Here is a 27,868-nt window from a genome sequence, read left to right as displayed (position 1 = left end):
AGCAATGTGAAAACACTGAGCGTGATGAGACTACATGAGCTTGCTATAGAATTGATATGTGGTGAAAGTGACAGTCTACTCACAGGATAGAAATTGACTGCTAATATGTTCTGTGTTCTTTTAGCACTCAGACCATAATAAACCCTTCTTAAGCCCTTCCCCAAATTAACAGACACATTGCAACAGGTATTTGGTTTTGGCATTCTGGATATATCCCACTCTGCACATAGATAGGAACAGTTTCTGGCCTGGGGCTCTGTTCCAGCCTCCTGCACTTTCCTTGACCCCTCAACTCCCACCTGCTCATGAGAGCAGCAGGAAGGATCCCAAAACTCAACTCATGCTTCTTGTGGGTGGCAGTGCTGGCCTGCAGAGAGCATGCAGAGCACAGGGATGGAAAACATGTACTTATTTCTTCACTGTTTCCCAGCAAAGAGAGATCTGGCATGCAGCATAAAGTGAGAGAAATTTGCATTGATTTATTCTGGAAAGGAGAAAAAACATTTCTAGTGCAGCTCAAGTTTGTGCTCATCATCGTAGGGGGTTATGAAGAGCTTTAGAACCAACAGTCAAATGAAGAGCTTTCTTCTGTGAGTGCTGATGGATGCTTTTAAAGATAGTTAACAGTACCAGAATTAAGTCATTTTACTTCCTAAAGGAAATAAAGCATCAAAACTTAGTTTGAAAACTGATACATACCATATATCCCTTAAACACTACACAAAATGAGCTGCTTCTACAAGTTCAAGTGATCAGTCCTTTATCTACAAGGTGACATTTGTACCACTAAAGCAATACCCAGGAAACAGCTAGCAGCTTTCCACAGACATGCCCTTCCTTATGTAAAACATCTACTCTCACCTTGGTCTTCTGTTACTTCTGCAAAACCCTTTTCTGAATTTAACATGTGCGTCTGTGCACTGTCACAGCCAGTTTAGCTAATAGTAACCAAACTCCCTTAAACATTAGGTCAGGTATTGTTCCATATTGTCACTCCAAATAGTGTCTGCATCACCCTCAGACTGCAGATACCTCTGTGGGAAACCTTTTACTTTTTCTTTTATGTTTGCATAGTACATGACATAGTGGAAGACAAATTTAAGACATTAACATCAGTGCAGTTAAAAAACAATTCAATTTTAATATCCTTGGTACGAAATCCTCTGCCTCAAAAAATGAATGAGTAGCTCAATTTAGTGGACAACCTTTTTCTCTAGACCGGCTTGGTTGTCAGGAAGTCTTAAGAAAAAACAGTATTTGTCTGAGCAGTTCTGACTTCTGTAGCTTCCTCCCTTTTGTATGCAGCCTAAAAAAAGCAGTAGTAGTCCCATCAAGCATTCAACATTATTTCAGTGTTTAAAAATTAAAAAAAAAATAGCCTTACTAAAACAAAAATGCCCTGTACAAATTATTTAAAGGCTGAATTAAAAATGGTAAAATATTTTCTTCATTTTTCAAAGGCCACGTGTTGAACATTTTTGATAGCAGGAATCTTTCCAAGTGCAACTCGTGTTTTTGCAAACCAAACAAGACATAAACCACAGAAGCCTGCCCTCTTTTCAACTTCTGGGAAGATCAGAGATGAAGCTATTCCTTACTGTCCCAGTCAAGTAACACAATACAAACACACATGCCACCCACCCAGCTCTTAAGACATGCCACCCTATTTAAGGGAATCTACTGTAATAAGACATGAATCTTTTTTTGTTAGTTCTGTAATTGTTGCTTTTTCCTATTTACTTTAATGACCACCATAGTGTTTTATGTTAAGGAGACTGTGAAAGAGTGGCCACAACGGTCTGAAATAGTTTAAAATAGAGACATTTGGAAAGGAATTACCAAGAGGTTCTAAACTAAACAACATGGATTGCAACCCACTGCTTAAAATTAGCTTTTGCGGTTTGTTTTTTGGATATTCCTAGTAACAAACTCAAACTGATTGTTCTCTCTTGGTTGACTTTATTGCAACTAGCAATCTAGGAGGCCAATAATAGAAATTTCATTTAAAATATGTCTATTAATGTTCCTAAAGATAGCTTATTACATGAGCAAGCTGTTTCACAGGGCTGCAATCATTCTCTAGCTTTATTTTTTTTTTCCTGTCAGAACATAATAAGTGCTTGGCTAGGAGTTAAGAGCTCTACAGGCTTTTAGGACTGAATAGTTTGCCAATATTAAAACTAAACAGGAAAAATCTTTCAGAGGGAAGGAACTGAACCCTGGAATGTCTTTGAATTCCTAGGCCAGTATTTAATGAAAAGAATACCCCACCAAAGAACAACTGTTTAACCAAAGGTATCCTACATTTCTTTCCTGAAATCCTTGTTTAGCCTACATTGTCTACTAATAAGTATTTTGCCCCAGTTAATTGGCAAGAGCAGCCCTTTAGTTTCTTTGCAGCAGGAAACCAATTAAATAGATTCAAGAGCAAAGCAGTGCCACTTCAAAAACAAACAAGAGGAAGGAGCAAATAAGCTGGCTGCAGCTTCTCTAAAAGAGATGAAACAAGCATTTATTTAAAAATTGGAGAAACAAGAGCAGTGCATCTCCTTTTTGCCAGTCAACACAAATGGGAGCAAGAGCATCACAACTTGAACAAAGGTGCTTGGTGGGCTTCCAGTCTCATTTAGGTGAGGAAGGCCAGAGCAGAGCAGTATAGGAAGATCCCACTATGCAGAAGAGAGTGGGAAACCAGAGTTTCTTTCATCTATAACAAACTCTGGCCTAAATGGAGAATGGGGAGGTTCTTGAGCCAGACTTCCTGAACCAGCTGTTAATCCAAATGAGCATTAAGCCTCTGAAGTCTAATAGGTAAAGTCACACAGTTGACTTAGTGGGGAGCTTGAGAATTTGACCAACAACTAGGTCAGTAACTGATTAACTGCAGGCACATTTATATTCTATCCATATTTAAAAAAAAAACAAAAAAAACCAAAAGCCCAATCCCATTGATCAAGGTCTAAGAAAAACTGAATATGAAGGAAATGCAGACAAGGAACATCCAAATAGGAGTTCAAACCATATAAAGTATAAACTGACCACATGGAGCTTCTAACTATGTGGTTGTTAGCAAACGAACAAAAGTGACTAACCATTTGCAAAAATGCTTGATAAGGATGACCAAAAAAAATAAGTTGGAAACAAAGAAACCACAAAACAATATAGAAGGAACCAATTTAAGTCATAGAAAAATAACATTAGCTGCATAGGTTGTTGAGTAGAGAATTCCCCCACTCCCTGGTCAACAGCAAAGGCTCTTGCATTTGGGCACAACACTTCAATAATGAGTGACAATCTGGACTTCATTTCTAACTGTAGATTGAAATCAACTGAGATGGTTTGAGGAGGGTGGGCAAATACCTGCTAGTGACCTGAAATAACCAGGAGGCCTGAGTCCCTGCCATGGCAGCAGTGGCTGAAAACTTCCTTAGCTGATGGAAAAAGCAGGCAAAGTTGTGCATAGTGCATAAGGTAATATAATTATCTTGCCTCAGACAGTTTGTACTCTCTCCTATTTTCTCTATTAATACTCAAAATTAAATGTTTTCTTCTGAGGAGATTTGCTTCAGGCTTTGCTTCAAGAAAGCATGGTTGAAAAGTGGGTGTTTGCTCAGAGCAGTAAGCTGTGAGGTTTGAGAGGGATCCAAGTTTTTAGAGAAGCTCCTTCCACAGACCCTGAGAAAACTTCTTTGCTTGCTTTTACCTCCTCAGCCCTAGGCTCTACTCTTTAAAGAAATGGGAGCTAGCACCTCAGCATTATGACAGCTGCATTAAATGGACTACCAATGAATACAGCAAGCTGCAAATCTGCCTTTTTACTGTGGTGGCAAAGGGATGAAGCAGGCTGGTCCCCTCTGAAGTGCTTGGTTCTTTGGTGGCTTCATTGCTCACAGTTCTTGTTGTGCAGTTTTCAAGCCAACCTGCAGATTTCATAGGCAAGTGCAACTGCATTGAGATATGCAGAAAGCAAGACAGAATTCAAGAGAAAAGAAGGAAGAGATCAATTTCTAACTCTTGGCAAGGGAAGAGGATTCAGTAACAGTGAGATGAAAGCAAACACAGAAGGAGCTTTTGAACCAGTTTCACTTGGCAGGAGATGGAATCAGAAGAATAAAACAGTGATCAGAGATAAAATTAGAGGCCCCAGTGTAACATCTTAATCTAGGTAGTAGCATGAAAATTTCTCAAGTATTGTTGTAATGAATTTGTGTAAGTTGCATTTAAAAGAAGTAGAAAAAGTGGAAGTTGTGCTTCTGAAGGCCTAGGAACTGACCTTGTTATGCAGCAATGAGACCCTTTTGCACAAGACAAACTATTGCTACAAGGACTCACATGCAGCAATTGCTTAACTCTTTTCTGTGAAGGTCAGAATACACAACAGCAGACAAGGACTGCCTCTCTCCCTACTTAATTCATTGCCAGTACATACCAGCACATTTAATTACTGAAATCCTACAGCTTTTCCCTGTTGCTTTGTGCATTTGTAGTAGATGGTGTCCCCAACTCTCTTCTCAGTTGCTGAACAGGAGGAAAAAAAAATCTCAACTCACTGACTCTTCCAATCCCTTCTAAAGAGAAAAGTGGCCAGTTGTACAGAACCTGGAACAAAGTATTCAGAGAGCCAATTTCAAATACACACAGAATCAATGCAACAAGTAAACATTTGTAGCCAGATTTCAGTTCTACAACATGCAAAAGAAGAGGAGAAATAATTCCCATTTAGGTTTTGGCATATGGTACAACTCCAAAACTTATTTGATCTGAACATACTAGAAACTAATACTAGGTTTGGGGAAAAACTAAACAAAACAACTCCACACCACAACAAAACAAATTAAAAAAACACACCCCAAACAAAGCAACACACAACCAAGCAACAACAACAAAAAGAAAAAACTCCTCCAGCATTTGAGATGGAACCTCAGAAATGCAACCTATGTCACATTTATTTCAATAGGATGTAATTGTGAGACATTCAAAACTAAGAATTAAAAATCTTGAATGCTAAGAAGTCCTTGCCTGGTTAAAACCACTCCATGGCTCTGCACAAGCCACAGACTCACATAAATAAACAACCAACCAAAGGAATGACTGATCTGATATAAGTTACTTTAAAAATGTTGCTTGCTAAAAAAGTAATTTCCAACCTTCCCCCAATTGCAAAGAAAGTTGAGATTTTTTTGTGGACTAAAGCCAATAAATAGGCTTAATTTTACATCCTGTTTCATGCACTACAATTAAAAACAAACTTTACTTTATCGCTGTCACCACTGAATGAGTTTGCTAGCTCTGGAGTGCAGTTCTCCCTTGTCACAAGCTGCAAACATAATCAAGTTTCGTAGGCAGATTACATTTACATCTTTCATTTGATTTTAGCTATCAAAGAGTTCTGTGTTGGACTGAGTCAAGCTGTGACTTTGGCTACTGCTACAAGGCCTAATAATAATGCAAATTATTAATCCACACTATGGAACCCTGACTCAGTTATAGAGGTCACAGCTGCTGTTAGGGTTACACACAGCTACTTAGAAAATGTTATCTTTATCTGAAGCAAAGCCAAATATTTTGATTGCTTCCTTCCACAGCAAAATGAAGCATTTTAACTATGTATATTATAAACTAAGAGACAAAAATAAACAATTCTGTAAGAAAGCCCCACAATTTTAATCCAACGCTAGCTCAATTAGGAAAATTTTGCTTTTTACTAGCAAATTATGACTTTACCCATCTGCTCCCCTTCTTTTTCTTCCAATGAACAGGAGCAAGCTACATTTATGACAGCATCTCTAAGGAAGAATTATAAAATAGGTTAGGGTTGGAAGGGAACTTAAAGATCACCTAGTTTCAATCTCTCTGCATGAGCAGGGACACCCCCTACCAGACCAGGATGCTCAAAGCCCCATCCAACCTGGCCTTGAACACTTGAATGGACTGGGTATCCACAGCTTCTCTGGGCAACCGGTTCAAATGTCTCACTACCCTCATAGTGAAGAATTTCTTCCTAATATCTCACTTAAATCTACCCTTCTTCCAGTTTAAAGCCATTAGACTTTATCTTATCACTACATGCTCTTGAAAGAAGTCCCTTTGCAGCTTTCCTGTAGGCCCCCTTTAGATCCTGGAAGGCAGAAGGTTCTCAGTAGATGCTTAGGAAAGATGAGTAAGTTCTGCCATGATGTTCACTATCACGCTGACAGGAGTGGTGGGCTCTTGCCTGATAGACAAGGAAAATCAGAGGACAATGCTTCTCTGCTTTGGGTGAGCATCTGAACTACGTATATATTCTTGTTCATTAAACAAATACCTCATGATCACTCATATGCCACAAATATTTTCCAGGAGAGACCCTTGCCAGGATATGCTCCATTTCAGTAATCCTTCAGAGCCATTTCAGCAAAATAGGGATGGCAGGAAGCATTAAGATTCAAAAATTTAATGTATATTTCAGCTATGTGCACAGTATGTCAGAGCTCCAATCACACTGATCCCAAGAGCTCACAAAAGATGGTAGAAATCCACAGCTTTGCAGCTCCTGAAGGAAAGGAGGCGAATGGGGGTTGGCCTATTCACATGGGGAGCTTGAGAGATATTGTCACTCTCTGCATATATATGATACAGGGCAATGTACATGCCAGAATGGGAGAGATATTTAAGCTAAAAAGACATCACTGACCAGAGGGACAGACATGTATAAACTTGCTATTGTACATTTATTATAGAAACTCCCTTCAAGTTTCTAGGTATCAGATTTCTATTACAGCTTTCCAAAAGTCAGTAGAGCAGAAATACTGATTACTTGTAAACTGAAAGTTTATGAAGAAAATTATATGATCTACAGCCCAAACTGGAGCCCAAGAAATCCTTTCCACTCCACTGTTTTTAAATTTTAAAGACAACTAGATAAATAAAAAGTAATGGAGCTTCAGATTTTTTCTTTTAAACTGAACTTGCTTTTTAAGCAAGGGATACAGAAAACATTATCAGATGCTTTGGTTTAAAATTTAATCTAATGTCCCTTCCTTTTTTTCTGAAATAAAAAAAAAAAAACCTGCCAAAAAACCCAAAAACAAAACCAAAAATTTTCTCTTCGTCCTAAAAAGGTGAACAGAAATCCCAGATGAAAAATATTTCAACAGGTTTTCAACAGTACTTCTTTACACTAGCATGTTAATCAAGATGAGCCATAGAGCTTAACTTCAATATTTCAAGTCAAGCCAATGAGGGATGATTGTTATCTTCACAAGAGATTTTTCCTGCTATCAGAAATCAACCAGGAACATCACTATGCTTTCATAGTTAAGCAAGAACATGAGTTTCAAAGTAATTGAGAAATAAATTTTTAATTTGTTGGTCTGAAAGTAAGATTTTTCAATAATATTTCCAGAAGACACATATATGTGAAAATGGCGTTGCTTGTGAAAATGAAAAGCTACCAACAGCAGATCACAAGACCAGGCAAATGAAGAATCTACAAGTGTGTTATTTCTGCATATAGCCATGTGTTCAAGTAGAATTATAACACAGCGCTTCCAGCTTTAGAGGTATTTACAGGATGATCTTTTCCAAACCACAAACAGAGAAGCAGACAGACTTTAACCTTTTAAAAAGGATTTTTACTGCCTTCTAGAAGATAATAAATGCTTCCTGTTTTGATTAACTGCAAATGCACTTATCGAATATACCAACAATTGCCTAAGGGGTACATACAGATCTGTAGCCATACCAAGAAGAAAATAAGTTTTTTATTATGGCCCTTCGAGTATGGATTCACTGCTGTTTAAAATTGAAAAGGTAGTACTGCTGGTTATTAAGCTATTAAATGAAGAATCATCTATGAAAGCAAAACAGGCTCTGTTGTAAAGACAAATACACATATTTCATATATGTTTTATAGAGGTACAAAAATAAAACCATTTTGGACCCAAATCAGGTGATACTGTAAAAATGTTCTGAACTGTACTTCAAGGACACACTTGAAGTGTCCTTCAAATACAATAGTTAAGCTGCACCAAAAAAAGTCTTCTATTTGTGCCTTGGACTTTGCTAGGAAGCTAGCTAGAATGCAGGTTTTTTTTGCTTTTCTCCACTTAGTAAATAAATGAGCCAACCTTTTTCATTCTAGGACTGCATAATTAAAAGCAAATTTTGATCAATTCCCTCCCCTACAGTATTTTTGCTATGCAGTTTTGATTTTACAAGGGAACAAAACAGCAGTTCCAAAGACTGAAAAACTCATCTCCCAGGCATTTTTTTCTCTCTCTCCAACTCCTGATGGCACAAGAGTCCAATGAAAGAGCAGCTGCATTGGAAACTGCATCTGTCTGCTTCCCAGCCAAGCGCTGTCAGGACAGTCAACGCAAACGCCTACCACACAACAATCTCTCCTTTGTCAGTCACAGGGATCCCATGAGAAAGCACCAACCAGTCTAGGAATTTGGCTCAAGGTAGCATTAGACAAGCCTGAAAAACAAAAAATAAGGGTCAGGCTTTATTTAGATTGACTGTATAAAACCGGAACTAACAGCTCTGGTCTGTCAATGAGCTTTTAAAATTGTGTGGTAGCACAAGTTGTCTCGGGCAAAATTCATCTCTTAACTCTTTCTGCTCTCACACTGACTATCTCAGTTTATACTTACTAGCTTGGTAAGATTTATGGCATCACACAAGATTTTTTTATGTTTTAACGCAATAGTTTTCCAAGTCTGCAGGGGAAAAGCTTTATCATCTTATATAGCTGCAGCCCCCATGATCCAGAACTTCGGGAAAACATACTCTGAAATCACAAATTATATCTAGCCCTAGAGTCAGAGACTTGTGTAGAAAACCAACACAAAAAAACACATACATACAAAACCACATGCAAAGCCCACTACTTAGAGCAAAATCAGTCTGTAGGCAGAGCATTTTAATAAATGCAACAAGATGCCAGGGAAGAGGAGGAATACAGAACACAGCAATTGGCAGGAGTCTGAGTTTCACTTCAAGCTATTTCCCATTTTCAGATTTGTTCAGTGTTATTTCTGTGAGAGAAATAATTTGCTCTGTTACCTTTCAGCGAATACTCAGAAAATCTATATCCCCAAAATGAGAATGCAGATTTTTACCAGAAAATCTATGAACCTTACTTCCAAATCTAAAAAATTGAGCTTGAGATTATTTTATAGGCAAACAATAAAGATTGTCATCACTCTTATTAATATTTAAGTTTCAAACAACATACTATTGAAAAATACTTGTGATCACTGAAGGATGCATTAACTTTGGAACTCTGAAAATGAGATTTAATTCTTGCAACATTATTATCCTCCAGTCTCTGATTTCCATTTCAAGGGATACACGATATAGAAAAATATCTACTCTACTTTTACCAAACAACCTCAAGCTAAAACAAAAAAACAAACAAACAAAAAAGAAAAGCCAACACAACAAAACCAATACCCAGAATGAGTCATTAAAAGGAATAGCCCCACAGCTCAGGCAGCCTGCTCCTGAACAAGCTTAGATATATATCGATCATAATATTTTAGGCTACCAACCAGTTATTCAACCAACAGTTAAAGAGGCTCCCTCTTCCCTTCTTGCACATCCTCCTCACTTTAACCTTCCCCTCCTACTTGCTTCTTTGCCACAAAACTTGCTTGAAAATTAGGAAATTCGAGAAAATTTCTTGATTGCCTTCTTCCCACAGTCTCTTGTCTTTTAGGAGAAAAAGAGATAAAATCTATTTTCATTATGGTATATCTGCAAGTAAAATAAGAAAATGGCTTCTTGGAGCTCAAGCCATTGGATGTATCAGCTTGTTTACCTGAACACCACAAATTAGTACCCATTTCCCAAGCAACCTGCAAGAAAGACAAGGTACTTGCATGTGACTAGCAAATAGTGCCTGTGCACGTGAACTGCCTTGGACCTTGAGAGATCCATCACTTTCTTTAACGGTTAGAAAGGAAAATATATAGTTCAAAGAGTTACAGTTGTTTATCTTATTTCCATTTAGAACTTCAGTTCTAGTTATGACTCTGAATTGGATTTGCATGCCAAGATTTTGGTACCAGAGGACCCTAGGGGAAAATTCTGTGAGAAGCTCCTTGAAGCTTCCTTTATGTCCAAGTGCATACATCAGATGGTTCCAGAATGGACCTATTGATAGTAAAGGTCAAGCCCATCAGTAATGATAGTAGAGCTGCTGGGATACTTTATTTAAGAAGAGGGTTGAGGGGAAACCTGAACAATGGCAGCTGGAGAGAGGAGTGAGAATATGTGAGGGCAATAGCCCTGCAGACACCAAGGTCAGTGAAGGTGGTACCAGGACAGGAGCAGAGATTCCCCTGCAGTCTATGGTGAGGCAGTCTCTCCCCCTGCAGCCCATATAGATCCATGGTGGAGCAGATATCCACCTACAGCCCATGGAGGACCTCATACCAGAGCAGCTGGATGCCCAAAGGACAATATGACACTGTAGGAAGCCCACACTGCAGCAGGATCCTGGAGGGAGCTCTGGAGAGAGGAGCTCACACTGAAGCAGGTTTGCTGGCAGAACCTGTAACCCTGTGGAAAGGACCAATACTTGAAGAGCTGGTGAAAACTGGCAGCCTGTAGGAAGGACTGACAATGACTGAGAAATTCATGCTGTACTGTATCCTAGGGAGGGGACCCTACACTCCAGAGTGTGAGGAGTCTCCTCTGAGGAGGAAGGAGCAGCAGAGAACAGGTATCATGAACTGACCACAACCCCCATTCCCTGTCCCCCTGCCCTGCTCAGGGGGAGGATGTAATGATTAGGAGTGAAATTAAGCCGGAAAAGAAGGGTGAGGGAAAGGTTTTAAGATTGTTTTTGTTTCTCAATAACCTACTCTGGTTTGATTTGTAAATTAATTTTTCAGCAAGTCAGGTCTAGTTTTGCCCATGATGGTAATTGGTGAGTGATCTCTCCCTGCTCTTTGCTTCACTCAAAACCATAAGTTTTTTTTCCATCTTATTTTATCACCTCCTCATTGAGGAGTAGCAGAGCAGCTTTGGTGGGCCTCCACCAAGGTCAATTTACACAGTGTCACTCCCTAAAAGGGAGGAAGAGGAGAATAAATAAATAAAATAACAATAAAAAAAAAGTAAAAGAACATTAGTACAAGGTAGTACAAGTACAAGTTAAGGCAGCTGAGGTGCTCAGTCTCTTCTCATACTGTTGGGGTATGGTTAGTCTTTAAGCTATCTGCAAACTTCTCTCCTACAGCTCTACCACAGATGATTTCCAGTTCTTCCAGCCCTTCTTTCTTAGCACAAAGTTTGTTCTGAACAGTACTTTCGGTCATTGCATCAGCTTCATCTGGCTTGGGCATCTCCTGACCTCTTCGATCCTCTCAAATCTTGCCCTTGACAGAACCACACTCAGCACTTCACTAAACACTCCACCAGGAAGCCTCCTGGTACTCTCTGCCACTTCTGTCTCTCAAAGGCAGGAAGGATCTTGAGGAAAGAACTCACTTAGCAGCAGCATTTACCTCTCCTCCTCTCTTTCAGCTGCAAAAATTTAGTTATCCTCTCTATAGACAGATCTCAGATTTATCTCCTATTCCAGCTCTCTCTCTCTCCTTATACAAACTGGAAATCTCAGTTCTCCTCTCTGATATTTCCTCAGAGATAACCAGCTACGAGGTTAAGCTCTACACAGAGTCAGACAAACCTCTTATCTCTCCTCCCACGCAAGGCTTTCCCCAGAGGTTCTTTCTTGATTAGCCAGCATCCTGCCAGCTACCCAGCCTGCAGGCTTATCATGATATTCAGCAAGAATCTGTGTGTCTAAATCCTCTGGAAAAAACACACATAATTAAAGTAAAATTGAGTGTTTTCCTTCTGATGTCCCAGGCAACTAAAATGCTCATGCAGGTGCTCAAGATCTTCCTCTTTCTTGGGCTTCAACCAACAAAATTTGTCTTCCTGATGGGATATAAGTAACGGTCATCCCTCCTGCATGTATCCTCGCAATTTAAAATCTTTTTGCAATTTAACTAATGCAAAAAACATCACCTTTTTTACATAATTTTAACCTTCTGTTTTCTGATTTTTTGTTTGTTTGTTTGTGGGTTTTTTAGCAGTGTTTAAGAGACAGCTGCCTCTTTTTGATCAGCATGACATTGTCCTCCATCACCAGTACAGCAACCTACTTCACAGGCATGGACCTGACAGGTCAATCAATTCAATCCATTTTAGGCATTTGTCTTTGGATAAGATGAAGTCTGTCCTAAAATTAACTGAATAGGGATCCAACAAAAAAACAAATGCAAGGAAAAAAGAATTAAAAGCTCTCTCACCCCACCCCTTCCACATTAAATCACTACCAGGATTTTTTTTTTCATCACTAATAATTATTGAGGCCCTTTTTTATACCTCCTGTAAGTTTTTAAAGACCTTTTAAAGATGTGAAAACTAGGACCAGATACATAATTTGAGTATTACTGTCATTAATGTCATGCAAAAAGAAAAATGTTTCTTTTATAAATCCCATCTGCCAAGGATTAAATTAGCCCTCGCTCTTCTCATTGCAATGGTGCATTGGGAAACTAAAGTTCTTAACCCAAACTGATCCTTAATACCTTTGCAGAGTTGCTGCTTTCCAGGATGCAGTCTCCTATGCTATGGATGTCCAGAAAACTTGTCACTGAGAAATCTTACTGCATTCAGCCACACTGCCCATAGCCATGTTACGTTTAAAAAAAAAATAAATTGTGACTGCTTACTTATCAAAAACTGGGAATGACAGACTGGTAAACAGCATAATTGGCTTGCCTTTTCACTTCCAAGCTTCTATGTTATAAATGAAATTGTTAAATGGTGTCTGGTCTAGGCCCAGTCCTTCTGGAGCATCTTTATTCCCAGTTTATTTCCCACAGACATGTACTTGTTTATATTTCACTGTCAGCTGCTGCTCCATTCACCCAGCATGCTTTTGCTGACATGCTGTAATGGTTTTTCCAACAAGAAAGCTTGATTGTACAGAGCCACAAGCTGACAGGCAGAATTAGGAAGCCTGTGTCAGGCTCAGCACAGGACCAATGACAGATGCAGAAAGGCAGGCTGTGGAATCTGCCCTACATGTGTGACAGCCCGTGGTTCATCTATTTTTTGTGTCAGCCAGGAGTAGCTAGGAGGCACAAATGGCCATGAAACTCTCCATTTCATCCTGTCAGGGCTGATGATGCTACTCGGCCCAGCAGCCACAGGATCCAAGGACAAAAAAATTAAGGACACATGGTAAAAAAAAAAAAAAAAGATTAAAGGTTATCTGCACAAGAGGGAATTCTAGATTTGGATTCTCACCTTTATTTATGGCGGTGACAATGTGCAATTATGCAAAACACTGTGTCCTCATCAGCCTCCTTAGCCTTATCAGGAGACTGCACTTCACACAGTCCTACACTGTCACCCTTATGGGAAGGGGGAAGAACTGTGGGGTGAAAGATGAAATCCCTGCAATGGCTCTGCATGGGGCCAGGGACACAACACACTCATGAAAGGGAGTTTGTGCTGCACAAGGTATTTACATGAGGTAACCAAAGCCATGTGATCCCTGGGCCAGAGACGTTACACAGAGTAACAACTTGAGATGCTTAAGCAGAACTTAAGTATACTGTTTAATGAAGAGAAAAGTGCATATGACCTTTAGGTAAAACTCCTTGATGCTCAGTTTCAGGCTAACTCCACTGTCATTCAATCCAGGAGGTGAAATTCCTATGGATTCTCCAGAGGAGAGTCTGAAGCTACTCCACCCACCACAATCCTTCCCCTCCTTCATTTGGGTTTAAATATCCCACATAATTTTCTCTTGGAAAGTGTTATTCAGGTTACCACACCTGTACAGTTATTCATGTGTCTGGTTCATGACAAGAAGATGCTTTTTATGAGATTGCATCAGGTATGGGAAGCTCTTTAAAATCTTAATACAGAAAGCAGCTACATGACACATGATTTCATGAAGACAGAAAAGCTGAAAGCATAGTGATAAAAGGTATTTTTAATAGATCTGTTCATACTAATACATGACATTGTGTGCTGAAAAAAGAGGAATATTAAATTTCTATCATTATAGGCCAGACGATTTAATTACTGGCTTTTCCTTGAACCTCTTATGACTACTCTACTAATTCCTGGATGCACTTCAAAAAGAAGCCCTTAGAAATTTAAGAGGGGGTCTTAATTTGGATTTAACTATCAGGTTTACTACAATATGTACAATAGGAAATTAAGCCTTCATGAAAAGACAACTCTCCACACTCACCAGCTCATTAAAAAATGGGAATGGAAACCATCTTCCTTGTACTTATTTTTCCCTCCAGTGAAGAACAATCAAAACCCACTTAACATAATGAAACAAGCATTTTTGCTGAAAAAGGTTTTGTAATCCTTCCAAATGGTCTTCAAATGCAGTGGAGTTGGTGAGTAAAGTTTATTTAATGGATTCCTGTAAAGGGGATAGGCATATCCCACCATGTATAAGGGATGAGGGATGATCCATGGTGGTGCTGATGATGGGAAAATACAGAATAGTTGCACAAAGGTCTACGTGCCAACAAGAAGAGGAGATGTTGCTAAAAAATTGTTAAAAAGGGGTAGGAACTTGCCCATTAGTATCAGAAAGGTAGCAAACTTGCACAAAGAAAGAACTGCTGTTCGCCACCGGGATCACAAGCCTGCTGAGGTCCTTGCTGCAAGTGCCAGTCAGTGGCTTGTGACAACAATTGGCCAGCACTTACTGCATGGGATCTGATGAGGGGATTACAGGGGGTACTTGGGTGGGGAGGAGAGAGAGCACATCTCCACACTGATGAATTTCTAGGGGATGCCCTGAAGGTGCTATGCCTACCTCCCTCTCCATCTCGAGTATTTCAGGCATGCGTGGGTTGGTAAGGCTCTCCTAAATGGACTGTCTGCATAAGGGTGCTGCCTAATTGTGCTGGCTTGCTTCCTTGCCTTGCCAGGAAGCTACTAGTAGCAGAATTAAGCACTGTTTTGGTTACGTGTTTGCTTTTCCACTTTAACAATAAACTTTATAATGTTTGTTTTTATATCAGACTTAAGCAGTCTGGAGTGTATTTATGCATAGAGATCCTTGACACCCAGTAACATGACACTTTGAACAGTCTCATCATTTTTTTCAACATATTTTCTCTACATATCTTGCCACTTTAGTTTCTTAGAGAAATATTAACATAATTTGACTTGGATGGAAGTGCTGAGTGAAGTAAAAAAGTTAAATTTTAGAAAATTTTCATTCCTCAGATATGTATGACAACATAAATCTATTTTTTAATTCCTTCATTTGGAAAGATTCTAATGCTATTGTTCACTTGAAGTACTAGAGAAAAATTAAACAGCAGTCTAAGGAAAGGTTGAGCCTGACCAAGAATTCCACAGTTTTAACGTGACCTCATTTTGACAGTATATCACAGGGGAGCAGAGAAGGTCATCTCAGATACTCTGAAACATAAGGCATTTTACTGGGAAAAAGACATTTTTTAATGATGGAAATTTTCATTTTCAATGCTCTAGATTCACATTCCTGCAGTCATGAAGCACATGCATTCCCACTTGAAACATGAACACACAAGAGATTGACCATGTGAAGACAAACACACAGGCCACAAGATGTCCACACAACATGGGACAGAGGTACAACCACATTTTGTATAGTCTGCAGGCAGAGGAACAGACTTTAAATGCTTTGATCTCTGCTGATTGGCAGTGAGCTACACCATCAAAATAAAAGTATAAGAGAAGGCAAGAATTTGGTATTATCCCAAATCATATTCCTTGTAACCTTAAAACTTTGTGGGGATACTCTCCTTGCTGCTGTTGGGTTAGAACTGTACCAAAACAGTCATTGCTCTTCTCCTGCATCTTGTGTTGTATTAGCACATTTGCCAATGATGTTTTATCAGTTGAGAGGATAGTCTCAAAAGGGAATTTTATATGTGATTTACCTTCAGTTTGACCTTAAGTTTTCCACGTAGCTTCAAAACCAAGCCAACCAACCAAACACCTCCCTGACACACAAAGGGAGAGAACATAAAAGCTGAGAATGAGCTGAACAAAAATTGTCAGGAAGGAAAACAGCTCTGTACACAGGGTACACAACCCTTTCTCTGTGTGTGCTGCTATTCATTTCTAACATGGCATGCGATGCTGTAATTTATAACACCACAGTAGTCAAAGGTCCCCATTCAGCCTGGCTGCCTCCATGGCTAACAGCAGACAATCCTCTGAGAAGGCTCTGAAATAATTCATCTTCCCTCTGATACAGTATTGCTTATTTTCAGGCACACCCACTCTTTACATGGTAAGAGTTCACCCCCTTTTAAGATATACCATCAGATGCCCAATGTTCTTGTTCATTTAGAGACAGATTACCCCGAATTCAGTCTGCATGTGTGTGCTTTGTATGTTGTACTTCCCTGGAATAGATGACATGTGCCAAAGCATGCTACATTGAGAGGATAACCAATATATTTACATTATTGTTTTCTGAGGAACTCATATCATGTTTTCCTTGACAGCTCCATTATATGCATTAAGATTTAATATCCATAAGAAATACCAGCAAGAATTTAAGTAATTTATACAAAGTGTCCCTACTTCAAAATATCCTCATTTCCTTGTTCCAGTGTACTAAATGGCTGCTGAGTAGGAAATAATAAAAACTAAACTGGGAGATGTTTTTTTATTACTATGAAAAGTAACTCCTTTTTTAGAGAACACAAGAACAGTATATTTATGAAAAAGTTCAGGCAAATCAAAGAATCTTTTCTGATCCCTGCAGGCTTCCTATCACTGTTGGCATGTATTAGTTTAAACAGCAGGAGCCACCCCAGTTTAGAAGTCGATTTGATTCCCTAGGCATATAATGATGCAGTCACAGGAGATAGTGTTACCATGAAGGCCACTTGAGCATTTACAAGGCATCAAAACATGATGTGATTATTTATGACGTATATATTCAGAAATAAGATGTCCATAACAAATAGGAACATAAGTATTTTAAATTATTTCTTACTGTCATGTTACAGCAGTTAAGATTTTCTAGTACTAGAGTTCTGCATATTGTCACAGAAATAATTAATGTTCTCAGGAACATATGGGAGGGATCTTGCTGAGAAACTTCTGATTTTCTCCCACCCAAACACTGGAACATTTGGATAGCAGACAAAGACTTTGTCTGACATGAAACACCTAAGCTCTGGTCTACAGCTCCTGTAACTAATATTACCCATGTGTTTCTTGGAAAACCTACTTGCCGATCAATACTAACTTCCAGAAGCCTTCCACAAACTTGCAAGTGCACAGATATCTACCATTTTCTCAATCATGACTCCAAATACCTGTTTAGAGTTGGGTTCATCACATTAGGCTCAGTTCCCCATATGTCATGTAAGCTGCTCTCTTCCACCAGACAAACACTGACCCCACAGCCTTATATCCCATGTGCTGCTTTTCCTCTTGCCCTCCCAGGGCAGCCTCCTATATGAAGGAATAGGACATTTTTACTTCCTAGCAGGTTTGGATAGGCCTTCCATAATGCAGGCAGTTACACTGAAGATAGGGCTGCTGTTTCCGAAGCAATTAAGTTATGCTATACTTAAAGGTTATTTTCTTGGTTTGATTCAGACCTCCTCCCCCAGCGTTACCAACTTCTTAATTTGCAAACTTTAAAGAAAAAAAAAAACAACAAAGTCCATAAAGATTTATCAGAAATCTTTAAGCTACAAAAGATCTAAACCCTAATGTGACTAACATTAAGTGTCTTTCCTTTTAGTATACTTCAAGTTATTTTGATGGTAAAGACTTTTTTTTTTTTCTTTGAGGTGAACAAAGCTTTTCTCCTTCACATCAGATACCAGATATTATGAATTCTTCAAAATATCCATAACCAGTAGGACTTGACAATTCCCATGTCACCCATATTAAGGGAATCTAATGAAAGCTCCCTTAGTGTTTAGAAGACAAGTGGATTTTCACATTAGTTGAGGTGACTTTGACAGAACATCCTGAAGTGCACATCCACATATTGTTTTACTGTGGCACTGAGTTGTAATTATACTAATACTATACCTAGGATTGCATTAAAATAGAGAAGGAAGGGAGGTGTGTTAGGTGTTGGTTGTTTTGTAGTGGTTCAGGCTTTTTTTCCCCTCAAAAAACCTCCATTATTTTTGTCATCCACAGTTCAAGATCAGAATTAGATAATACCACAGTTAGAAGTTATTTCAATGAAACTGAGTCAGTCTCAAGGGGTGAGAAGCTGTAAGCTGCACAGGGGAAGATCCTAAAGAGAGAATAAAATCCAGATATCCTTAATGACCCTGCTGTCCTTCTAGAAATCCCTTCTGTAGGTTCCAAAAGCAGCGGTGTTGCCTGCCAGAAAAATGTTACTATACTATTATTAGCACAATGAAGGGACATGACTGACTCTTCCTTACATTTGGCAGCTATGTTGAATCATCCCACCCAAAAGCAATGAGTCCTATTAATGAAAGGCAACAAGAACTGACCTGCAGTGGTCTGGAGATCAGTACAGTAGAATAGTAGAGGACAAGATAACAGAACCAAAAAAGCCCAAAACAAAAAAACCCACATTTACCTGCAATTACAGTAAGTTTCCATAGCAGTAATCTGAACTGAAAGACAGAACATAGCTGTAAATATTAGATTTCATGTTAATCTGTGAACTTCAGCTGTTAAAAGAGCTAATGGAAATGTGAAGTGACTGGTGAAAATATTTAGTACTAACTGACAGTTTGCTAAAAAGACTATCACATTCTTTGGATTTATGAGTCGTCTAAGGATTTGTCATAAGTTGATTTTAAGCTTCATATCTAATGTGAAGCTAGAACTACATTGCAGCTCCCTCTGAACTAATTTTTCAAAGGCAATGTCAACCTGGGACAAAAGATGGAAGAGAAATGGGTTCTCTTCAGAGATGCAAATGAGACAAGAATATAAGCAGAAACTATGCATTTTACCTGAAAAAACCAGTCTCTGACAAGATATTTGAGAATAGATTTCCAGACAAATGCATGCGGAGTGTGTGGCTGATTCTTCTGCCACAGTGGGATGTGACATCATGGAAGAAAGAAGATAAATATGGGAGGTTACCTGAGCACCACAAGAGCTGATGCCCAGTGACTGCAGCAATTCAATGCAAGTCAAGCTCTGACAGTATTTGCTCGGACAGCAGTTGAGGCAAGAAACTGCAGTGGAGATAAGGATGAACTCACCCTGCATGGAATGGCTCCCTTGGATCCAAAGCCCAGGGCACAACCAGAAAGATTTACTGGAGGCAGCAACAGCATGGACAGGTCCTAGGGTCAGCATCACTGTGTAGTGCAAGCCTCATAAAGAACAAATGCTCCTAGCAGAACCTTTCATAAGTCTGGGCACTGTATGTCACAAGATAAGGAAAAACAAACTAGATTGGAGACAAGATAAACTTACATCTTGCAGCTGAGTATGAACAGATGAAAACACATGAACTTACAAGGCTTTTAGCTATTTACCTTCAGAGCTGCAGATGAGATAGTGCACACTGCACCCTCAGGAAGTGGTCAGTGTCAACATATGTAGCAACAACAAAGTTCACCACCACATTTTGCTTAAGAGCCTTAGCAGGTTTCACCTCTTAGTGATTAACAGGAAGAGTTGCCTGGTCTGTTTTACTTGCAGCTTTTTGAGGCACAAAGGCTATGACTGCAGCTTGGAAGCTTAGCAGCTTAGAAGCAAGCTGGAGTCCATCAGATTCCAAACCTGTGTGACCCATACAAACATTGCAAAGTTGTCCCTGAGCCACCAGGAGCCCTCCTGCATCCTCCCAGGCATCTCCAGCAGCACACTTGCACTGTTCCTGCCTGCATAGCCACCAAGTCTGGTCTCCATGGTCCACTGAGACCAAACATTGAGATGCAATGAGCACCAACAGCTCATCCAAGCTGGCACAGGCAGCCCAAAGCAGTAACTGTGGTTATCCTACCTTTCCCAACTTTCCAGATGCAGCTAGAGAAACCTAATGGATGTCTTCACTACTGCTTTGCTGGAAAGTGACACACACACACAGCGTTAGGAAATACTGACGGTCATGGTTTAGGCTGAGCCAGTATCAGCCAGGCCTCTATTTACTCACCCCCACCCCCACCATGGGACAAGGAGGAGAAAATCCCCCTTAAAGCTTGTTAAGACAAGGATAGGGAGGATTTAATTCCCCAGTTACAGTAACAGGAAAAAAAGACAAATTCAACTTAAGAAAAAAAACCCGCAAATTTAATCTAAAAGAAGAAAGAGGAAAAAATAGCCAGATCTAATACCTTCTCCCCCCACCCCTCTCTTCTTCCTGGGCCCAGATTACTCCTGCCTCCCCCTCAGCATCACAGGGGGACAGAGAAAGGGGGAGGGAGGGGAGGAGGTTAGGGTAAGTCGACCACATGTTGTACCTGCCACTCTTTCCTCTTCAGGGAGGAGACTCCTCACATTCTTCCCCCACTACCAAAACTGGGTCCCTCTCCCAGGAGAGAGCTCTACAAGAACCCCTACCAACACGAGTCCTTTTCACCAGATGCAGCCCCTCAGGAACAGACTGCTACAGCCCGGGCTGCCCAGAGTCACGGTCTGCTTTGGGAACAGTCACCTCCTCTGGCAGGGGGTCCTACATGGCTGCAGATCCACATCTGCCCCTCTCTGCAATGCTGCACAGGGTGCTTCTTCTCAACTGCCCACCTGTGACACTTCAAGGATTATAAATCTACATTTATCCCACTGTGGTCCTTCAAGGACCGCTCCACCATTCCTCTTGGGGACTGCTGCACCGTGCTCCTCCATGGGTTGCAGGAGAACAGCTTCCATCTCACCACAGGCTGTGGGGAAATCTCTGCTTGGGCACCTTTTCCCCATTGACGTTTGTGTCTTCTCTGGCACTAGTCTCACCTTCTCCTCCTCTCCTCTCCAGGTTTCTTTTTTTCATATTATTTTGCAGTTTAATTTTCTCTTTCTTGACTATGTTACTTGCAAAGGCACATCCAGCTTCCCATATCTACTTGGCCTTGGCCAAAGGCAAGGCAGGGACTGGAACTTGGGGAGCTTCCAGCAGCTTCTCACAGGAGACACTCCTGTGCTCCTTCTCCCTCACGCCTCTTCCTGCTTCCAAAACACCACTGCATGAACCAAAGACACTGACTCAAGCCTAACCTAATTATTTAAAATAGAGAGAAATATAATCCACAAGTCTCCCAAAATTTAAGATGTTGACGAATATCAGAAGCACAAATAGAATCAGGAAAAAACAATTTTTAAAAATAATCAGAACACAAGTTGTGGGTTGGATTTTTTTTAAAATTTAAATAGGAACTGTCTCTCCACAAAACCAAAATACCTTATACATCATCAATGCATACATTTGGTCAGCACTTTTTCCTCAAAAGTAATAGCAGTATACACCAAAGGTAAAAGTAATGCATAAGTAATCTACAGAAAATAAGTGTGAGTGTTTTCTCCTCTAGGCTCCAAATGCATGACAAGAAGCATTACACATGAAGGAAGGTAATGGTAGAACATCAAAGCAGCATGAAGAAACAAACAGAAGACTATAGGATGTGTTTAACAGACATTGGTGTTCAAAAGTGATCTGCTAACCGAAAGGGTCACAACAGGGTATTTTTTATAAAGCTACAATGAAGGTCAGAAATATTGAAATAAGACTGAACTGTTCCAGTTTGTCCTACCAAGCAACATGCTCCATTTAGGGAGCAATACAAAAGACAACTACAGGAATCTTAATAATTACTGAGTGTCTAAAGAATTACAAGACAAATTTATTAGAGGAAAAGAATTAAAATAATTATTTCAAGAAATCACAAAACCAGAAAAATTGTATCATTCTTTATATGTCATAATAATGCTTAAAAGAAACCATGAGCCTTTCCTCTCTCATCATGCTGTTTCTGCAATATTATAAGGCTACTTGGGGTTAAAGATTAAACACTTGCTCTTCCTCCATAATCAAAATTGTTACAAAAATATCCAAAGAGGAATTAACAGTCTAATTTGAGATAAGGTCATGTCAGGGTGTAATGTTAGGCCAGCAATTAAGCAAATGACAGATCAAAAAATAGGAGCACAATGTAAATTGATTCGTAAGCAACTGAGCTGCTAAAATCCAGTGTCCTAGGAATGTGTGTCAAAGTTGCATAAAGAGTTCAGAATGCAAGCTCTCCTTCAGCAGGTACCTCTCCATCTGTTTAGGCTGCATACGGCCAGAAAATTTTTAGGTTTATTGGAAATAAGCTTCTACCCCTCTCAAATTCAACTGGAATTGGTCTAAAGGTTTACAAGTTATTAGAGCAAGAGTGAAAGACATTCACAGGAAGAATTGCATGTGATCTCTATTTTCTCAGAAGAACAGGCTAAAAATACATATACACTGTCTGCAAATAGATTGGTCTTGAATTTGCAGTCACTGTTACAGGATTGCATTGTAGAAATAAGCCTGACCACGCAAGTCAAAGAGCATTGCTCTCATTCCCTCTGGATGGATGCATTCCTTAATACCAATACAGAGAGATGAAGACAAAGCTGTTTCCATAAGTAGGAACAGGAGGAAAATCAGCAGTAAATAATAGTTTTTCCTCCTAAGAGGACATAACCATCATGTAAAGCATCAAGCCCAGAAAAATAGTTGCCCTAAGCAATATGGCATGATCCCTCCTGTAGTCCCTGGGAGGAGGCATTTAGGCATGGAGCCAGCTCTGTGCATCTGTACCACCACACTATAGGTAGGCACAGTCACTATGGGTAGGCAGCCCTGCCTGGCAACCAAGTGCCAATTGCTTCTCAGGGTGGGGAATGATGCCATGGAACACCCTGAGTAAGTGGCAACAGCTGGGTGCTTCTGAAGCACCCAGAAGTGCTTCAAGCTAGAACATCTGGCCAGACTGCAGGCTCAGTGCCACAGCAGATCCACCATTCCCACTCTGGGGCTTGCACTGCATGTGTATCTTCAGCAGTCATCTAGCAGGATCATCTATGGTAAGAACATAAAGACCGATGTGCCAGAAAGATCCTTTTAAATACCCCCTCCAAAAAAATTAGCCCCAGATTCCTCATCACTGGAAGTGCTCAGGATCAGGTTGTATGGGGCTTTGAGCAGTCTGATCTAGTGAAAGACCTCCCTGCCGATGGAAGGGGAGTTGCAATAGATAATCTTTGAAGGGCCAACCCAAACCACTCTGTGATTCTATGATTCAATAATCTGTCACCTACCCCACTAGGAACATGGGGTCTGCCACAGTTTGTGCATAGCAATAACTTGCAAGAGGAAGAGTCTACACCAAGGCTGCACTGCTTGGGAAAATTAAAATGTCATTGTCAGCATGTCCAAATCTGGAAAAGATATACCTGAAGGGCAATGTGCTGAGAAAATGACAGATTTCAGAAGTGATAATAACCAGCACTTCAGGAAAGCCAGTGTGGGTGGAACTGTATGCAATCACTCTGACAATTTTGCCAGATCCACCCCCTACTAGACATCACTTTGTAAAATTGAAGAGTTAAAAAAGTACTTATATATAACATAAGTTATATAATATTTTAACATTATCTATATATTTATATATATATCCACACACATATATACATATATGTATATATATATAACAATAGATAAAAGGACATCATCTGTGATGTGAAGAAATTCACACATTTTCTCCTCTCTAAGGATCCTCACCAACAAGAAAACATGAAGCAGACTGTTTGGTAAACAGCAATAGCAGAAATAATAAGCACAGAAAGAAGCTGGTCATATAACACATTATGGTGGGCCAATACTGAAATGTTACCTTTATATATTTTCCTAAACTTGTCTTCATATTCCTCACTAGACAAATATCAAAGTCCTTTTTAGAAGCTAGATGTGTGCAACAGTTGAGTATTTCTCAGTTCCTATGCTGCAGATGACCTATTTATTAGAGGCTGGAGCTGGGATGACAGCAATTCAGCTAAAAATTTCTCCAAAAACCACAGTGACAACTTTCACAGACCATAGTTTGTTATGGAGGAACAAAAGCCAGTAAAACTTCCAAGTGAAAGTCAAGAATAAACATAAAGACTCCAAAAATTTGGAACTTAGCTGCTCACAAGCAAAGCTGTGATCAGTGCACATGAAGCTGAACACTTTTCTATAGCAAAAATAATTATGCCTGAATCAGCTAAGTCAGCAGTTATCTTCCAGACAACCTGCAAGACCCATCTTCATTGCCAAGTATTTCAGATATCATTTGGATATTGTATGGGATAAAAAGGTTGTATTAGATAAGCTCTAATCCATTTCTTCAGTCATAAGCCATTTCTATTCAACATAAACTGGAAGTAGTTGTATTAAACTGCCATAGTGGTACCTGAAGAATAAGAGCAAAGTATTTTAATGCAACAAGCTAGCACTCACTTCCTATTCTTCAATGAAAATAAGACAATGAGACTATAAAAAGGAAAAAATAACCTTGCCAAAACTAGATAAATCTGATGAGAATTTTTTCCTAACAGTAAACCAAACTACCAGGCACATTGGTTCACTTTCTTTGTTCCTCATTTTCTCCAGCCTTTTTGAGACAGGAAGCTTATGGTGTCACTACCATAAATGACATCATCAGCAAACATTCAAGATATTTGAAAACCATTTTGTGCTAGCACTGCCAGCTCCAGTATTCACTAACTGCATATGCAGAAAAACTGTAAGCAACTCTGATCTCATCTTCCATCCGATTATGAAAGAAAAAATCACTCATTAATTTGCAGCATGCAGCCAGAGGAGTAATTTTCAACACTCCTCCATCCCAGCCATCAGAACTGAAAAACTGAAAACCAGAAATTATCATTACGATTTTTTTGTCTGCACATCTTCAAAATGTCAGAGAAAGATGAAGATTGACCTCCTTTTTGCAAAGCAGAATAGAAAAGAATGCTGTCTTATTAAAAGAGCAGCTGACCACAGTCTGTTAAACACAACAGAATTGCTAAACCATTCAAACTGAGTGGTGGGTTAGTTTGCAATTGTTTTCCATTTCCTTTTTGTTACTCCAGACACCAAAAGTAATAGTTAGAAGCACAGCCCCTAATCAAACCATAGACTACTCACTCAACTGCCTAACTGTTAATACTAATCCACAGGAAGCATGGTGAGAAATGTAGCAGGTCCCAAGTCCCCCGCTACATCAGGTCTCTGGAAGAAGGGTCTTCTTACACATATGAAGCTGCAGGAAGATCAGAACTGCTATTTTTCCTTGAATCAGCACAGAGAAGGCAAACAACTGGTTTCTGCCAGCCTATGAGAGCATTCCTGTAAAGACAGCAGATACACTGAAGCCATTCATATCCTCAGTACAGCACCACAGCCAAAATTCATGGTTAAGACAGCAGCCTTGTCCCTTGGCTTAAATGGAGGGAAAGTTGTCATAAGTTACAAAAAAAGAAACACAGAAAATGTGACAGACTTAGAATGCAGTACTGGAAAAAACCTGTAGAATAAACAGCAGATAAACACATAGCCCTTTAGAACACTTTTATAGCCTTAACATACTGGAATATGCAAAATTCAGATTGCAAGTGAAGATAAATCACAATACTTGAGTGTACTTCAAGGGCAAAAATCTATAATAACTGCAAATGACAAACACAAGATTTGATCTAGCAGCTGCTAAAATAGGAATCAGACAAAATTTGGGAGGGTGAGATCCTGCAGGATTTCTCATTCAAAATAGCTACATCATATTGAAATATCCATCACTGTACTCATATTTCAATCACAGATGGTTTCTCCCCCTCATGAACAATGTACAGATTGCACAAGAGGATAATGAGACACGATGGCTAGGGAAAGGAGGAATAAAGGAATAAAACTTTATCCTGGAAACAAACAAGCAAAAAAAACCCCCTTATTCACATAGCTCCTAAGCAAAAGTAAAAATTTTCATCACCACCACTTTTCACATTTGGTCTTGCTTCTCCTGGGTATTTAACAAACTTCATGAAAAGTCACTTTGACTGCTGGCCTAACTCTACCCAAAGATGGACATGTAAATTCACTCCTCTATGAAATCTCATCGAAGTATAAACAGGTATTTTCATTAAAGGCACAAATAGGCCCCTCAGCAAACCACATCCTCAGACACCCTTCCCTCCTTCATTACACCTCCTGCCTAGGACGGAAGCGCACACCAGCGAACAGAAAGGGCAGCAACCCCGGAATTTGCCTCGGAACTCCTGATACAATCTCTCCAGTAGCACTCTGCCCAGGAACATTGTAACTTCAGCTGTTGCCACTCCTGGGGCAGCCCTGATAAGCTAATAGAGAATGAAGCAATCTATTTCACAATGTAAACGGTTGTTTGGCTACACGGGAACAATATAAACAAATGGATCTATTTATAAACTGACATTCATGCTTTCTGTAGAACAGAGAATAACATGTTCCTGGACAGAAATGAGAGTATTTCCAAGAATACAGTGGAAATTCAAACAGCTTGTATCTTCTTCCACCAGCGTGCCCCACTAAACACTCCCTATTCCTGCCCTGTAGAAGCAGTAACACAGAGTGATACAGGGCCTGATTTCTCAGGAATAAGATACCCTTGATTTAAAACTGCATTGACATCCAGGAGGTGGAAGACAACGCCAGTATTATACGTATTTTTTAGTTCAACATCTCAAAAAAACCTCAGTAGGTAGCACCTCTTAATCGCAGTGAGGGAAGAAAAATAAATTACAAGAATGAAAAAAAAGAGTTCTACTATTACTTCTTCCACCCCTGCAACCCAAACAAACCAATTTCTCCCCAAACTGCACACTTTGCTTGCATCTGACAAGATTGGCGATGGATGTCAGTCCACACACCCCTTTATTTTTGCTACGCCCTCCCAGAGCGACTGTTGCACTCCAAGGTGGGGAATGGTTTCAAAAAGCTTTAGCTCATTTATGGAAGTCACAGAACAGAAAACACACAATATTGTAATTGTTTTCATTACGTGCCCGACCATACGCGCTGGAAGCCGCACAGCCGGCAGCACCTTTTCCACTCCGGCAGCCCGTGATCTGCCATGCTCCCCCTTACCGGCGGGTACCGCTCCCCAAACCCAGTGTCCCTCGCCCCTCACAGACACCCCACCTCGGCAGCGAGGGGCATGCACCGGAGCGGCTGGCGCTGGGTGCCGGGGGCAGCCACCCGGGATCAGAGAGCCACCAGCATCAGAAGCAGCCTTGCTTCTGCCCTTCCAGCCCCCCCAGCAGGAGGCCCGCCGCTCAGAGGAGGCCCGCAGCCCGCCAGCGGAGGACGCGCCAGGCACAGCCCTGGCCGTAAAGGGATGTGGGTGCCCCGGTGCAGCAGGGAGCGGGGACAACCCTCGTCCCGGGGCTCGGCGGAGAAACCCCAGCCCCGGGCCACACCCCTACTGCTGCGCTCGGCTGTCCCCCACCCGCTGCCAGCTGCCCAGGACTCCTTACCCTGCCGATACCGCCTCTGCCCGCGGAAGGTGCGCGGCGCCCCGCGCTATCCCACAGAGCCGCGGCAGGGCGGCCGTGCCGCCACCCCAGGCATGGTCTCAAGCTTTTTACCCCTCCCACTCCGCGGCACCGTCAGCCGCGGAACCGAAATGTGCGCGACTGGAGCCGCTCCCGGGCGCTTTTCTTCAGCGGGGGCGGGGGCGGAGGGGCGGGCGGGGGCGGAGGGGCGGGCGGGGGCGGGCGGGCCGCAGCTGGGCGGGCGCCATTAACCGCCGCGCCGCCGCCGCTGCCGACCGCTTTGAAGCGTCCGCTCTGCTCCGCAGCGCCGGGCACAGCGTCGCTCCCT

The 27,868-nt window shown here is 40.7% G+C and overlaps 1 protein-coding gene across 5 annotated transcripts in view; it reads right to left on the bottom strand.

Annotated features, from left to right (window-relative positions):
* Window positions 1–27,868, bottom strand: part of RNF144A (ring finger protein 144A) — a 63,460-nt gene extending 35,592 nt beyond the window's left edge. The window contains exons 1-2 of one of the 5 annotated variants that reach the window (XM_030447035.1): window positions 27,523–27,720; window positions 8,369–8,460 (exon numbers count right to left, since the gene is read on the bottom strand). The gene's annotated coding sequence lies outside the window, so the exon portion shown is untranslated. Of the gene's footprint in view, window positions 1–8,368; window positions 8,461–27,133; window positions 27,154–27,187; window positions 27,452–27,522 lie in introns of those variants that run through there. The other 4 variants (XM_030447036.1, XM_030447034.1, XM_030447037.1 and 1 more) reach the window with 4 other exon arrangements.

This window comes from Calypte anna, chromosome 3 (genome assembly GCF_003957555.1).
Source record: "Calypte anna isolate BGI_N300 chromosome 3, bCalAnn1_v1.p, whole genome shotgun sequence".
Classification (NCBI taxonomy): Eukaryota; Metazoa; Chordata; class Aves; order Apodiformes; family Trochilidae; genus Calypte; species Calypte anna.
This window is presented reverse-complemented; position numbering and strand designations above follow the sequence as displayed.